Here is a 16,133-nt window from a genome sequence, read left to right as displayed (position 1 = left end):
GGTTTAACTGTATCCTACTGTGTCACAGCCAACATATAGCTCAAACACAACTTCTGAGATTAGGTTATATAGCACACATTTTTCCTCATTCTTTCATATATTGGAAATGAATAAAGCCTTGAAAAAGGTTTCCCGGGCTATATAAAGATACACAAGGAGCAATAAATGTAAACAAAAATCTCATGTTTATGCGTTGATGTAGTGAGTCAGAATAAACATGACAGCTTTACCTGAGAAGTTAGAGTTTGAAAACAAATGTCTTATGTTTGGCAACAGGCATAGAAGATTTTTAAAAGAAACACCAAAAATAAACTTAGCAACATACTTTACAACTCCCACAGGTAAGCCTCATTCATCCAGGCAGACTCACCAAAGTCAAGAAAAAATCAGAATCCTGTAATGCTGGGTGCTGAGCATCCCTTAGGCTCTGTATCCCACATGGTGCCTATATCCCACACAGCTGCCACTTGAAACCTGCCCCTACAGGGCTAACCTGTTCAGACAGCAATCATTGTCCTGGAAACAATAACAAGTTAGAAACTCAGCACAGGCTGGTATAGTGAGCTAAACCCACAGAGCCCATATAGGAAAGAAAGAGACTGGGATAGGCACAGCTACTTATTTCCAGCTTTTATACACTGGACACCAGCTCAGGCAGGATGTGACATATAACACTAGGGCCAGGAGTTGAACCTCATCAGAAGTGCTGGTGTGAAGCTGTCAGCCTCCTCTACCTCTTTGCTCATTCTGTTCTGATCCCTGTGACACCTGAATTCCTTGTGTATGCTCCAGAAAGATTATTTTCTACCAGGGTAACAAGGAAGACAAGGGGATTGTGACAGACACTGCTAACCCTTGATTGTGGTAATGGAAAGCTAATTCCACATAGTCTAAACCATTTTGGAGTAGACAATGAATAGAGTACTTCCCCCTGGCAGAAATTCCAGTTTGACTATGACAAACCTAGCCATGGAAGAAATAGAGGGAAATTTTGAAAGCTGGATATTATGAGTAACATACATTTAATCAAAGAATAGCTAAAAGATCAGAAGAACCATGAAAGCCATGAAAACTTCCATACTGTCAGTGTCTGAACAAAGCTAAATATTCTGAGTTGTAGTTCATCAGCTGTGAAAGCAGAAGATTAGCAGAGAAATCTGGATGGATTGGATTTAGTAAGATGTCTGGCCCTAACCTCACATAGAAGCAATATTTCAATTTTTACCTCCCAGTTAGAAAGTACCACAACACAAATTCACATTAAAAACATTGATCTTTTGTCTGTATCTCTTTGATTCAATAAAACTATATTGGTGAGGTATTCCCCCCTTACATTTAGAACCAAAGGTTAGCAAGCCAGAGGTTAAACCAGAAGTTTTTTAATCGAGACTCTTCAGTCTTGAGTACCAAAGCATTATGTTTCCTTCTAGGTCAGGACACAGCTGCATAGGCAGAACTGTGGCGTGTACTAACCACAGTCAGAGAAATGGCATCCTGTCTCTTTTTTTTTTTTATTTAGTGTAGTCATCTTAAGAAAGTATGCTGAAATAAATTCAAGAAGCAACAGAATAATTGCCCTTCCCAGGGCTGTGAACTCTAATTTTTGCCTCTTCTAGTGTAGTATCATTTCTTACACATCAGGTATCACACATTTACACATTCACTAATTGTGTGTCTCAAGCTGAGGAAAGGGGAAGTATAACATGGTTCTCTGTGTGCTATATCTGGTGGGTTATATTAGAAAATAAATGACTCTGTGTTATACCTGGTGTTTTTTGTTAGAAAGCAAATTAAACCTTAAGTCTCCAAATTTTACCAGCTAAATGACATGGGGATTATCTTATCCTTCACTGAGTTCAGTTTGGCATCTTTTGAGGTCAATGAGAGTTTTTTCATTGAATGTTCAGATACATCATAATGAATCAATAATTATCCACAGTTGTTTGATAGATGTGACCTCTGTTATATTCTGCAGATATTTAAAGAATTTTCTGCTATGAGAATTTTCTGCTACTTTTTTTCCTTCTGCCCTGTGTGAACGCTCTCTGCTTATAGCCCAATTTCCAGCAGAATTTTTTTCTGTTTAATGGAAGCGATCATTCTTCTAGAGAGGTTTCCTTTCTCTTGGTGGCATCTTAGCTGCTGACAAAGTCAATGTTCTTTGAGGAGTCAGGGCTCCACACCTGCTACCCTTAGGATGGGAATAAGCTTCCTAGAAGGAATCACTGCTGGAGGTGATGGGATGAGCCCTGGATGGTAAAACTCCCTCATACCCAGCCCAGGGAGTCCCCTGCCACTTCTGGGCCCAGTCCCTATGGTGGCCTTGCAGCATTGTCTCTCAATATAACTCACCATTAATCTTCTTCCACTTCTGCTTGAAGTGTCAAAAAGCTGAAAAAAATTGGTGGCCCTATAATTATTATTTCTTGAGGAAAAATAATTTAATTTGAAACATTTCCTCATTATTACTTTCTTTCTCCAAGTTCCTTTAATTTCATGAGTTAAGAGCACATAACTTTAGTTCCTGACCTTGAAGGAAATCTGATTCATCAGCAGAAATTTTATCTATCTCCCTCTTGCACACACATAATAGAGAAGCATATTGGTCAGAAAAGGACAGAAGAATGCATATGCCTATCAAATATGCTCAGGCCTGCAGGAACTACCAAATATCTTTCTACATACAAGAGGCAGAGCTCTTCAGGGAAAGCTAAAGCATGTCAACTGCTTTTTTATGTGGTCCCCCAGAGCCCTGGAAAGGAACACAAAACATGAGGTTCAATATGCTTTTTGACCCCCTGTGTGTGTACAAGACCTCCCTGCCTTGTGCTGACCAACCAAATATTTTACATTAATATAGTTTTCCTACTTTACCAGCTGCCTTTCTGTCCCACAGTATGCACAGGTGGAAACTTCTGCTGATATGGGAGATCATGAGGACTTAGATGTTACTATGCTGTGCCTATATACCAGTTTTCAGAATAGGTTTTTATGCTAGCCAACATTAGAAATCATGGCACAAGCCAAGCAAAAAGCAAAGGAAAATACTTATTTATAAAATTCAAAATAAGCAACAGAGTTATAGAGATTTTTAACATATGGCTGGCAAAAAGGAAAGAAAACTTTCTCTACAAACAAGTCCAAGAGACCCACCATTATCTCTTTCCTTCTTGTCTCACTTTGTATCTAACTTCCAAACAAGATCTAAACCACATCTGACCCATGGGGACAGTGTCTCAGAGTTGCTGTACAGTCTCCACCACAAATATATATTCACAGAAGGGAACTTGCAGCCAAGGAGGAAGGCTAACTTATAACTCTGTACTCCTTGGAGTTTTGCACGAAGGTTCATTCAAATTCATCTCCCCTCCTTCATTCAGGTGTTGGCATCGATGTCATCTCCCTGGATTATTTACTGGCCTAACATTTTCAAATGCAAATCTCCCTTCAATAGGCCAGGTGCAAATATCTCTTATCCTTTACTATCAGTAAATCATTAATCCGCAGAGGAGCAGAACACTCCCACTTATCAAGACAAATCTCAGTGTGAAGCTTTTCCAGGCTCCAAACTTCTTATTTCAAATCAGTGCATAGATAGAAAATCACAGCTGATGATAACATTGAAGCATGACCTTTGCTTTTGGGGAAGAGGTCTGTGGGGTGATTAATGGACTCCAGCTTCTCCCTGAGCATTACCATGAGCCCAGTGTGACATGGCCACCAGGACTGGAGCAAAGCAGAAAGAGTCCTTGTTGTCAGGTGTAAGAGGGACAAGCATTTAATAGTTCTTCAGAGTTTTAGGCTACAGGAATCCACGGCATCTGCCAGAAAGGATCTGAATAGATATATTCTTCCACCAGATTCTGACATATATTTATTAATACATGACAAAGGGGGAAAAGCCACAGCAGAATCTAAGCCTAAGAATGTCTTAAGCCTCAGTGAGTCCAAGTTCACCTTATAAAAATGCCAGGAAGTCAGTTGGGCTGCTAACTTGCAATCCTCGGATGGCCTGAGAGCACAGCTCCTGCCTGAAGCTGACCCAGAGCAGGTGTGCTGAGTATCAAAAAGCAAGCCCTGCTCGGCTGTGCCCACACCAGTGCCTCGGCCCCCACACATCACCTGGCCCCGCTCCAGAGACCAGTTATCTGAAACCAGACCCTGCACTGAGGCACGCTGAATGTGGAACTGCAGCGCTGAGTCACTCTGTTTGGGGCTGCCCCCACATTTAAAAACATTTTGGTTATTGATCTAAAGATTCATGACTCACAGGCTCAATATAGCGCTGGGTTTAAAAGACTGCCTTGTTCTTGGAAGTGACACATATGGTCTCCTCAGGGCAGCCACCCTCCTCTGCGACACCTGCTTCCTCAGAAGAAGCTCCACAAGGAGTTGAAGAGCTGCACAAAAATTAAGTAACAGGGGAAGTGAGCTGTGCAGCTATCACTCCATCCATACACCCTTTTCTAGCCTGCAAGGCTCAGATATGGCAACATTATCCATTCTGTAGTGCATCACAGAGGATTACTATAATGTCTCCTCTCACTTCCCAGGAGATGAACCTGAGATCTCCAGGACCATAAGGGATCATTCACTATGTGAAACTGTCTAATTGAACAGCTTTAGACCAAAAGAAGAAATCAAATTGGACTCCATAAACCTAAAAATGTGACCTTGACCTAAAGAAGCACTCTCTAAAGACACCGAAATAATTAGGGACCAAACTTCAAGGGTCTCATCAAATTCATATATGGAAACAGAAGCAGCTGCAAGTGACCTTGTTGGTGCTCAGTCATGTTCATAAAATACAAGAGTGTACTCTTCCATTGTGCATACTTTCCTTGTCCGGGGAAATTCATTTTGAATGTGTGATGTCTCTTTGAATTAACTGGCACAAGTTTTGTAATCAAGCACTGTTGAGCCAACAGGAAGACAAGGACTTATGGTATTTTAGTGTGGAATACACACAAAAAAGCCAAAATAACTGTAAAATGCTGTAAAAGACCACAATACATGCATTCATTCATACAAAAATTAAGTATATAATCACATGATGAGCAAAGGACTTCATATGATGGTATACAAATTTAAAACACATACAACCCTATTTAAATAAACTGCATGCTCTGCTAGATTCCAAAAAAGATGAAGTTACAATAATTGTCACTTTCAGTTTTATATAATTTTCCAAATAAAAATGTGAGAGTTGCCATTAACTAGTACTGACAATGCACATACAGTACACACATTTGTCAATTTCATTAACCTTCCAAATTAGGTATTCACAGGGAGCTAATGGCAGCATAACACATCATTACAATATTCAATGCAATTTCATGGATATTATGTATAGGGAGAAATTTTAGGCTCTCTTGTTCTTACAGCTGTTAGAAAATATTATACTTTGCAAATATCACATTAGTGATCGGCAAATGCTAAATAGCAGAATCTGAATAGCTTGAATTATGTCCCACTCTCCCGCCTCTCCTCATCAGGAATGGGGGTTGCCTCTATTTGTGTCATATTTGGCTGTAAGTAAGAAGTACAAATCATCTGCCTGGACTTTCCACCCTCCTCACCATTGCTATTATAGCTTCCACAGCCCGAATTAGGATCCACGAGATTTGCTCTTAATTTACCCATTAACTTTCTTGATGACCTTGGGCAAATCACTTAATTTCTTGCATCTGCAACAATTTCTTCTTCACAGGGCACAGTGCAGATAAAATCTATTATGGATCATGAGGGACTGAAGTACTGGTAGAAGGGTTAATTTCCTCCTCATAACTCATAAGGGAGTTTTACTACAATGGGAAGAGGAGTGCTTCCAGCTGGAAATGAGAGTGGGAAGGCACTGGGTATGAGAAGTAGAATGTGGGCAGGTGGCCGAATAAGAAGAAAACAACAGATACTTTGAATTATCTAAATTAAGGTTTATTTGGTGATGAGGTGGGAGAAGGCACTCAGAAGAGAAGCAAAATGAAAGGATCTTAAGTAAAAGTATTCTTAGGAAGTCAGAACATGAGGCAAAGTAACTTTGCGACGCACAAAACAGAGAGATGGGTCATAGGATTGTACACCTCAAAAAAATAACATGTTCTTATCATCAGGAAATGAATATGAAAGGAAAAGATTGTCCTGCAAGGCCAGAAGAGGACATGAATGACAAAAACCAGATTTTTCAGCTTCAATGAACTCTAAAGGGTTTTCTTTTCTAGACCTCTTTGAATTCCTCAAACCAGTCATATTTGAATAAAGTCAGCAGGACTGAACCTCATGTAAATTGCTCTAGTTTGAGCAGAAAATCCTTAATTCTAAGATTTTTGCCTCTTTTGAATTAGAAAGCATTTAAAAAAACAAATAAGGCATAGGAAATTCTCAATATTTTTCCTTCTCATCAGCATTAAAATGTTTAAAATATAAAAACCATCAGCAGTCACGTTATGGCTAAATAAACACACAGCCATGTGTAATGTAGGAAAACAACAAATTCCCATGCAAGCCATCCACTACAGAAATGGTTAGGGTTACCCAAAGCAATTTTAATTGAGATTTGCCTTTCTGCTTGATGCTGTTTTCCCTGACCTTGTCAAACAGGACTAGAGCTAACTGCTCCTATAGCATTCCCTAGCAAAGGAAAATGGAGTTATTAGTAGGTGGCAGCATGGTGGGCAGTGCTAGCATAGTGCTTCTAACCCAGCTGGCTATGTTGCATCTTAAAATATCTGAGGTTCTCTATTCATGGGAAATGCTTTGGATGGACCAGCTTCGCAACAGCCAGCTCGTGTTAATTTGAATCACTTTGGTTTGCTTTTCTCACTGTTGCTCTCACTGCCAAGGGCTGTCAAAACACATTGTCCTGCTTTCAGAAAAGAGCCACATACTGTGTCATGGAGAGATACAAAACACAGCTGATAAAACTGCACAGAAGAGTTCAGCTGTCTTCCCAGTCTATGTATTTAAATGGAGTTATCCTATAGAAGTGAAGCAGTTTGTACGTTGTCTTTCTTCCCCTCCATATGGAGCACCTGCTTCACTTAACCACCTCATTTTGTATTTAGTTTTTTTCTTTTTAGTTTCCATTTTGAAGAATTGAGTACCAGAAAAGTGAGTTTTTAGCCTTCTTCCTCTCAGAAGAGTTAAGTTACCCATCCAATCAGTTCGGGGGGTTTAAAAAGTGGTACATTGGTAGACTTTTCTTGCTCAGTGTCTCAACTTCCTATTGTAACACACAGAGAAAATATAGAACAAAATGGGTGACTCTGAATCTCCAATAATATGTAGAAAAAAACAAAGTAATGTTCCAGCTTCTTTAAATTCTGGCCAGCACAAAACTGTCTGATAACTAGGGAAAAAAATTTAAAATAGCAAACTATATAAAAATAGCAAAATAAATAGTAACATTTTTTCTAATAGTTGGAGATTTCCCATAGACAGAAAAAGAGCAATCTTTGACACAGGAGAGAGGGAACATTTTTAATAAGGTGCTGTGCCAATTTGGCTTGTTATTCCTATGCATAAAGTATCCTGGTGTCCTTTAAATTTAAAAAAAAAAAAAGGAAAAAAGTTCAAGCCGGACAGAAGTGCCAGCAAATGTTATAAGCCAGTGGATAGTGGGTGGGTGGTGTGAAAACGTTTCATAACTGCTAACAGCAACCCTGTTGTGAACCAAACAGCTGTGCACAGAACACAGGTGTGCTGCACAACAAGGGCTATTCATGCCTTTCCACAGGGTGCTGGCCAGGTTTGTGGAGCCACAGCTGACCACATAAAGCATCGAGGATGGAAAAGGCTGGGAGTGAACTGCCCACTAAAAGTGTAAACACCGGACGCCACGCAGGCAAACACACACACACACACACATACATTTTTAGCACGTTTAGCTCACTGCTGTAATGAAAAGTGGTAAGGAAAGCCTACTCTACTGTGGGAAGCAGAGAATATAATGCCATAGGAAGTTAATAGGAATGTTATATGCATGAAAAAATAGGCAAATAAAACAGAATTGGGAGATGGAACAAGCCAAAATATTCATGATTTAACTGAACATGTTGTTCCAATAAATTCTTTCGTCAATGTATCAAAGATATTTGTAATTATAGAAAATGTGGAAGATATTCCAAATAATGCTAGCATAGGGGTTACAGATTCTCTTTCCTTGTACAGAACCTCCAAGAGAGAAGACAAATTCCAGGAAAGTAAAATATTATGGTTAAAAATTAAAACCATTTCCCTTTCATATGCTCTGCATAAAGTGTTATTGCAGCTTTTCTTCCACAAATATCAGCACAGTAAAACATTGGGGGGATGGCTGAGTTTTGTTTCCTTTTTTTTTAACACGAGTTTTAGGAGATGGTTTAAAAAACAATTCATGTGAAAAAGGAATGATAATTGGGAACCCTTGAATTCTAATTCTGGATATAGAAATCCTGAGTTGGGCATTTCACTTGAACACACAAGCAAATACTATGATTCAGTTGCAAAAGGTAGAATACCTCTGTGGAAAAGCAAAGGACTGCCTGCCCAAGCAGATCTTCTCTATCTATTGTACCTATTATGAAGAGGTAATTATTTGTTAAAAACACAGTCTCCAGATACAATATTTGTAGCCACACATTACACATGAGGAATGAATGCTTTCCAAATGTAGGTACAGAAAAGCCACCTTTCATGACAAAACATGGCAATGGAAATAGAACATACCATAACCATGATGCAGCTAATATCTCCACATTTAAAATTCTCACCAGCCAGTTCAAGGTGAAATGCCAGACAACACCAGCTTTGACACAGCAAAACCCTGTCTGATTCCTACCACTGCTGGTATTCCTGGCTTCATTTCTGCTTTCAAAACAGACTACAAGTTATTGAGACTGAACAGGGTTGATGTGTCAGCTAATAAAGTGGTTCTATGATACAAATATATCTATAATAAAGTGAGTAACTGTCCCTATAAACATAGAAAATCTTCCAATTCACCAAGTACCTTTTTGCATGAACACAGTGAAGAACCCTAGTTTCTCTTTGGCACGATAGCCCCGTTTCAAAGACACTTAAACAATGAACCAAAATTCTTGTTCATTGCAGGTGTAGGGCCTCAGTACAATGGTTAGAGATGTGCAAGAGCAGCATCAGAGATAGGTTCACCGGGTGGCTGCAGCCACACGTCTTTGGCTCCCGGCAGCGGAGGCCTAGATGTGTATCTGCCCAACGCTCGGAGTGTGGCTGTCCCACCCCATGAGCAGCAGCTGGTGGTCAGCCCCCTGAACCACACACTAGAAAATAGCACACCCCAGCCCTGCTGTTTGTGCATTATGGCCACTATCTGGGGTAAACTGAACATCCTCTCTCACCAACTACAAAGGTCTAAAGAAATGCTTTTACCGCATTGTTATTTTTGCTTTCTTCTAAGATGGCCCCAGCTGTCACAGGAAAAATGGGTCCCAAGATCAACCAAGATCAGCGATTTGCACGTGCGTTTTTGATGCTGCTTGAAAATCTGATTAAAAATCCAGTGTTTGACACCATTAAAACACTTGCAACCAAAAAATGACCTGCAGGTCTTCATTCATCCAGTGAACACAGACAGCTGTGATCCAGCAGGACACACATTTCTCATTAGTCACAATTTTGCTCATAAGCCTCAAGAAATGGAGCCATCTCAGGAAACCAGAGTGTAGTTCACACTCTACCTCTATTAAGTCCTTGGCCTCTCTGCCAAGCTGGTGGAAAGTGCCTGAAGTGGCTGATCACCCAGATTTGGGCTGAGATCCCCAATTTATCACCTCTAATCCAATAAATAATTAACATATTCAACAGGAGGAGTTAGTTCTGCTTCTTGTCACTGCTATTCCTACACGAGTCTATGATGTTGCAGGTATTTAGTCACACTTTCTTGTCTATAAAATATGCTGTAGAAATTTAAGTAGTACTAAGGCAAAAATAGTGTAAAGATTGGCTAGCAGCTTGTAATTAGGAACATTTCATTCGTCACAGCTTACTTAGAAGTGATTTACACTTGCCTCAAAATGTTGAGCAAACCTGAAGCACATGCTCGCAAAATTCTCAAATTTCTCTTGGAGATCTCCCTGTGACTGAGAAACCCAGCTTCTTTCCAAAAGCACCAGAATTTAATGTCTACCAACAGAATTATATCTATCTGTCTTGCAGCACGGCTGTAAGCCAGCATCCTGTATTTAAAGAGTCACCAAGCAAATTATAGGACCCTTGGATCTACTATCTCTCAGTAAATGCTGGCACTATACTGGAACCAACACATTTGGCTTATATGTGATGTATATTGTTACAACAATAACAACCTTGAGAAAGGTTTTCAAAAACTAGAAGAACTGAGGATCTGGACTGTCATATTTGTCAAAAAACTGTTTAAACAATGTCACTGGCTCTCCATTTTTTCAATTGCTGCAGGTTTATTCTAGCTATGCTTGAGCAAAAGCAAGACCAATTCCAGCCCAAGCAGATCTAACACCTTTAAAAAGAAACCTTCACATTGACATTCTCATGTTAAACCTTCCAATCAGTCTTACAGAAACCCTATTTTTATGCTTTTTCATGTGGAAATGAATGACTTGCTGTTCTTTTGTGTGATAATTTAGCTAAGCAACAATTATTACTTTGTGTTCTCAGCTGTGGAAAGGACAGAGTTGAGTTACTTCAGTTCATTCCCTATCCTCTCTCTTTGGAATTATAAATTATATATTTTTATCTTTATAAGTTTGCAACTAGAAACAAATCAAACTCATCTGAATAATTACCTCACCTAAATATTACTATAGAAATTCAATTTCTAATCTCAAACACAGATAAAACTTTGCATTCATATTGTTTCTTCAAAATTGTTATGTTTTTTAAATCCAGACCAAATTCTGTCCTTCAGTTTCTTAGAGTGATCTGTATATAAGGGTTAAGAACAAAAAATGAACAGAACAACAGCCGTGTAAAGGAGAGTTACAGTGTGTAAAAAATAAGATCCTTGTTCATAAGATCCTTTTATTCAAGATCTGTGATTTTATAAATTTCTTAGAGCAAGCTTCTAGATAAATCAAATCATGGATTAATATAAATTATACAAGTTATCTTTACAACAACAGATTAGTATACTATTAAGTCACACATATTATCTTCTCATTATTTATTACAGCAGTAAGCCCAGTAGCACTGGCATAACTAATGTCACTGCAAAAATTCAAAGCCCAGTGAAGCCTTCCATGTACAAATCACACTAATCACTCCTTAGAAACAGATTACCTTCAAATGAGAAAATGTGAAGAAATTGCACCAACTGCAACAAACAAAAAACCTACTAGTTATTTAAAGAAAATTGCACACAGCAATCTTGCCAAGATGTTACAGTGTCTCCATCACAGCTGGAGGTGGATGGCTTCTGTAGGTTTGGGCAATTCACATTTCAGATTCTTTTCCCACTGCCCACATGTTCAATTTTACCCAACAGCAAGCCCTATTCCTCCCTTATTTACCTTCTAAAGCAAAGCCTACATTGGTGGGAATGAACACCGAAGTAACACTTAGAAAAAGCAACATCATTTGAACAGCTGTAGACAGTCTGTTATTTATCAGAAATTTTAACAAAGGCCAAAGGAAAAAAGCAGCAGTTCAGCAGAGCGAGTCCTGCCCTAGCACAGCTGTTACACAAGATGCGAAAATTTCAAAATGAGAAAGTAAACACCACTATATTCTAGAAAAGAGGGAAGAGATGTTTCTTCCCAATCCTTGGAAATAGCAAACTTAACACTAATGAAACGCAAACATCCCCCCATCCCCTGAATACAAAAGCTGGGATCCAGTTGTGATCCTTTCCTTGTGGAATTACTTTGTCCATACTACCCACAGGGTAAAAAGCTACGGATGCTGGACAGGCCCCCAGCAGCAGCAAAGCAGGACTGCTTCATTGATGTCCACATTCACTGCTCTGATGGGTTGCTGGACAGGCACAGAGTTCACAGACAGACTCTGCCAATAGAACACAACTTGGTGTACTGCAATTTGGGAAAACACAAGGGGTAAACTCTGCCTCCACTAACCAGATTTGTTAAAACCAATGCAGAGAAATCCTTTCAAGGGTCCTTTCAACAGTTCTTTTATTGAGGGCAGGAACTGACGCTCCTGCAATATTGGTATTAAGAATTCAAAACTGTCCCGGTTCTGCAGGTGGAAACAAACTTATGGTAGATCTAGCTTGAGAGTTTGATTTGGCTGCTCTATCATTTAGAGGCTCTCACTCCTCAGTGCTGTCATTTACCACTAAGACGGCAAATGTACAAAAGAAAAAAAACCAAAACCTCCCCTTGAATGAAGGTAGTACTTAAAAACACCCCCCTCACAGCAAAAGGCAAGCCAAGCACAGCCCAGCTTTGCACCAATAGTGCAGGTACTATACAGGCCTGCGCTACTGGAACCTGACATACAAAACAGCTTTACATGGAGTAGTGTGGTCCTCAAAACACACACCCAACATGTCAGAGAGCTGAAGAGTGCCTCGCTGCTCACTCACTTGGATGCAGGGCTGAAACTAGTGCCTGCAGTCTCTGTAGAGGTTGAGCAGTGCATGGAGGGAGGCAGAAGCAGAAGGTCCTGTGCATTGGTTGTTTTCACAGGGTTCTATCAGCACCTGTCACCATCCTTCCTCTTAGCTGGTTCCTAAAAATTAGAGAGGGCCAAGATAAGACCTGGACAGCTGTTCAGAGTTACATCCCCTGATTTACCAAAGGCAGCACCTCAGCCTGGTAGAGGATGCTAAGTGGAAAGAGGAGCTGCTGATTCCTAACACAGACATTTGCCATCTTTATGTCCTGATGTCGTAAAGGGAGGTTTGGGGCATCAGCATCTTCCAAAATGTGCATGTGGAGGTCAGGTTCCTGACCTAAGGCTAAAAAATTCTGCTGTGGGAGGTAGACACCATATCTCCACTGAAGAAGATGACAGGCAGGTCCAAATCTGCCCTATTTCAGATCTCAGACGGGCAACAGCCTCAAGAGACACAGATGGCCAAGATCCATGTCAGGCACATCTACAGCTAAGTGATGCTCCAGCAAGAGTGGTGCTGGCCAGCCCTGCAGTGCCCAGGGGTCCACAGGCCTCCAAAGGGTACCACAGAGTAAACTACCCAGCAATGTAGGAAATAACAGGAGATGCAAGGGTGGCAAGGGAGATATCTCTTTGTTTAATTGTACTATTGGCAGTTTTCTTCTCTTCTTATTGTTATGTCTGGGGAAATCAGGGAAACAAGGTCTGGCCATCTGGGCATCTACAAGAGCAGCTGTGTTGTACAGACACCTGTGCCTCGCAGGGCTGACACCAAAAACCAGGCATGAGGCAACATGGGCTCTGTATTTCTGAGCACCCCTTATATGCTTTGAATACTTTTCATACAAAACAAAAGAAAAAGGCAGCACACCATGGGAAAAACTGTATTTGAGGCATCTAGAAGTCAGATACAGGCTTGGATATTAAACCTTAATCTTCTACCATCCTTTGAACATCAGAATCATTAGTTCAGGGGTATTCAGGCTAACCACTATCCACCTCCCTTGTTGGAATAACTTCATTTTGTGTAAACAACAACATATTAACTGGAAAGGGAATCCCAATCACCATCTTCCACCTACCATGGAGTTCTTCACTATATAAAGTATGTATTTTTCTCCCTGATTCCTAAAGAAAAATTTCCATTCAGGAAAGTGTGAGGCCCATGACAAAAAGGCTCTTTTAGTCACTTCAGAGAACTACACTGCTTGCCCACCTATAAGCACTGGGCTGTTGGTTAGTCTGGGGTACAGGCAGGGGTAGGTGACCAGAAACTCATCACAGTTAAGGAATCCTGATGTTACAGCATTCTGACATTTGCCAATGAAAAACTGTGTAGTCAGAATTACTGCTGACCATCATTCCCAAAATGCAGCTACTTCCTCTGGTTATTCAGTAAGCAGAAATCTGCTGCAGTGCTCTGAATGCTCTGTGCCTTATATCATACCCCAAAGGTCCAAAGCAATACGCCAAAGAAATAACATTCTAGCTGTGCTCAGTTATAACACCACGGACAATGAAAAAAACCTCAATTTTCCAGTTACAAATAGAAAATTAAAAACTTCTGAATTTTTAGTAATTCACTTGCAATATTTTCCTTTCTAAAACAAATGTTCACATTTCTAGGAATTGCTGACTACCGTGTTTATAAAATGGAGCCCATTTTTGCTGTGTCTAGGGAAGGATAAGTAAAACATGATGCACAAACTAGGAAAACTGTAGAAAAAATATTGGCTGCAAAGTCTGTGCTCCTGAAGACAACCAAGGATAACATTTAACCAGAAACAGGTTTAGACATTCAGCTGTCAGTATTTCCCTTAAGCACTGGAGACTCTCAGTCTGCAGATAAAATCCTGATTCATACAAATGCATATGCTAAATAAGTGTATGAAACAACCAAATTTTTTCAGAAAATTTATAGAGAAATGACCTTTCAAAAACTGATGTGCATGGAAATTGATATATACATTTATGATATACAATGCATGACTTTATGTACTTCATTTCACTTTCAGAATAAAATCTTCTTGTTATTAGGAGAGCAGGATTAGCATATACCCACTATCCGGGTATTTACAGAACTTGTTTACAGAACTTATGAAACACAATAGGTTAAAACCCCTTTGTACTACTTGCAACCACAGCAGCGTTTCCACATACAACCTCACATGTGTTTCAGCTTTGAAATTTAAAGCACATTAGCTCAGTGTCAACTAAGGACATCAATGTCTTTATCTGGAATAAGCCAAAACAATTTTTTTCATTTTTTCTTATCCATCAGCTGTTCACTAGAGATTCAACATGTATTTTCATGTTCACAAATTATACCAATTGAAATGCAAAAGCTGCAAAATGTAAGAGGGGAAAACAAAGACAGTAAAAATAATTTATAATAATTATTTTTCAAACATAATATCAAAATAATTAATAAGAAATTATGCAATCCTCTCACTCAAATTTAACAGTCTTCAATGGCACATGAACGAGTGTGTCTTCTGAACAAATTTTGTTTAGCAGAAAATATAGCCTCTGCTGAAATAACTTCTAGGTTTTCTTTTCAAAGGACTCTCCTATTGCTGGTAGGTAACTCTGCCATATAGATAGATAGATAGATAGATTAGATAAATAGATAGATAGATAGACAGACAGATAGAGCTTCATACGTTTTCCATAGCAGAAAAGCTATGTATATATTTTTGCTCTCATACAATATATTGGCAAAATTCTAGAATCCATTACTATTATTATTTTATAAGATTCAAAACGGAGGACAAAAAGAAAAAAAAAGTTGTCTCTTTTCTGAAATTGAAAATGTAAATTTTAGCTAAGGTATAACTAGGGACAATCAACCAAAGAGATGAGGCTGCAGCAACACCTTCAAAAGTTTCCCAGTTTAGGAAAAGGAAAAACAAATTCCATTGTCACACTTACTTTAAATTGATAATAATAGAGGGCACAGGGGTTCTGAGCCAAATCTTGCCTAAGGCAGCAGAACAATATGTAATGGCTACAGTGGTGCTTTGGATCAGAACTAAGATTTCTATCCAACTGAAGCTAAAGTTATAAAGGAACTTAGCTCACTCTGTTAAACTCAGTGAATCTTACATTTTGCAAATGCCTGATGAATGCCTTTGAATAAGCAATGCTCTGAATAAGGTGAGTTTCAGGAAAACATTTAAATGGATAACAATAGCTTTTCCTTGAAGAGCACATAATTGATGTGAAATCCCCCAGCTGTACATTGCTGGAGGCTGGGACTTCACACTGTGGGAGTGTCCTGCTCCTGTACCATCCACCAGTATCTCCTGTCATCCTCTGTCAAAAACAGGACACCAAGCTGGGGACCTTTGTCTAAAACGGCCTTTGAACTTTCTTATGCACTGTACAGAAATTCAGACAGGTATCTTTGTAAAACTTCTTCCCTCTCCCCTCATACTCCCCACTCTCTCACAGTTACAGCATTCAGAGTCATCATTCCACAAATTTTATTTTCAAAACTTTTTCACTTTAAATCACTGTCAAATTAAAATCATAGGATCAGTTATAGCCAAGTGCAACAAGCAAGTGCC

The 16,133-nt window shown here is 39.4% G+C and overlaps 1 long non-coding RNA gene across 1 annotated transcript in view; it reads right to left on the bottom strand.

Annotated features, from left to right (window-relative positions):
* LOC125322616 overlaps window positions 1-16,133 on the bottom strand; it is a 235,961-nt gene that overhangs the window by 146,185 nt on the left and 73,643 nt on the right. The window lies entirely within an intron of this gene.

This window comes from Corvus hawaiiensis, chromosome 3 (genome assembly GCF_020740725.1).
Source record: "Corvus hawaiiensis isolate bCorHaw1 chromosome 3, bCorHaw1.pri.cur, whole genome shotgun sequence".
In the NCBI taxonomy this organism is placed as follows: domain Eukaryota; kingdom Metazoa; phylum Chordata; class Aves; order Passeriformes; family Corvidae; genus Corvus; species Corvus hawaiiensis.
This window is presented reverse-complemented; position numbering and strand designations above follow the sequence as displayed.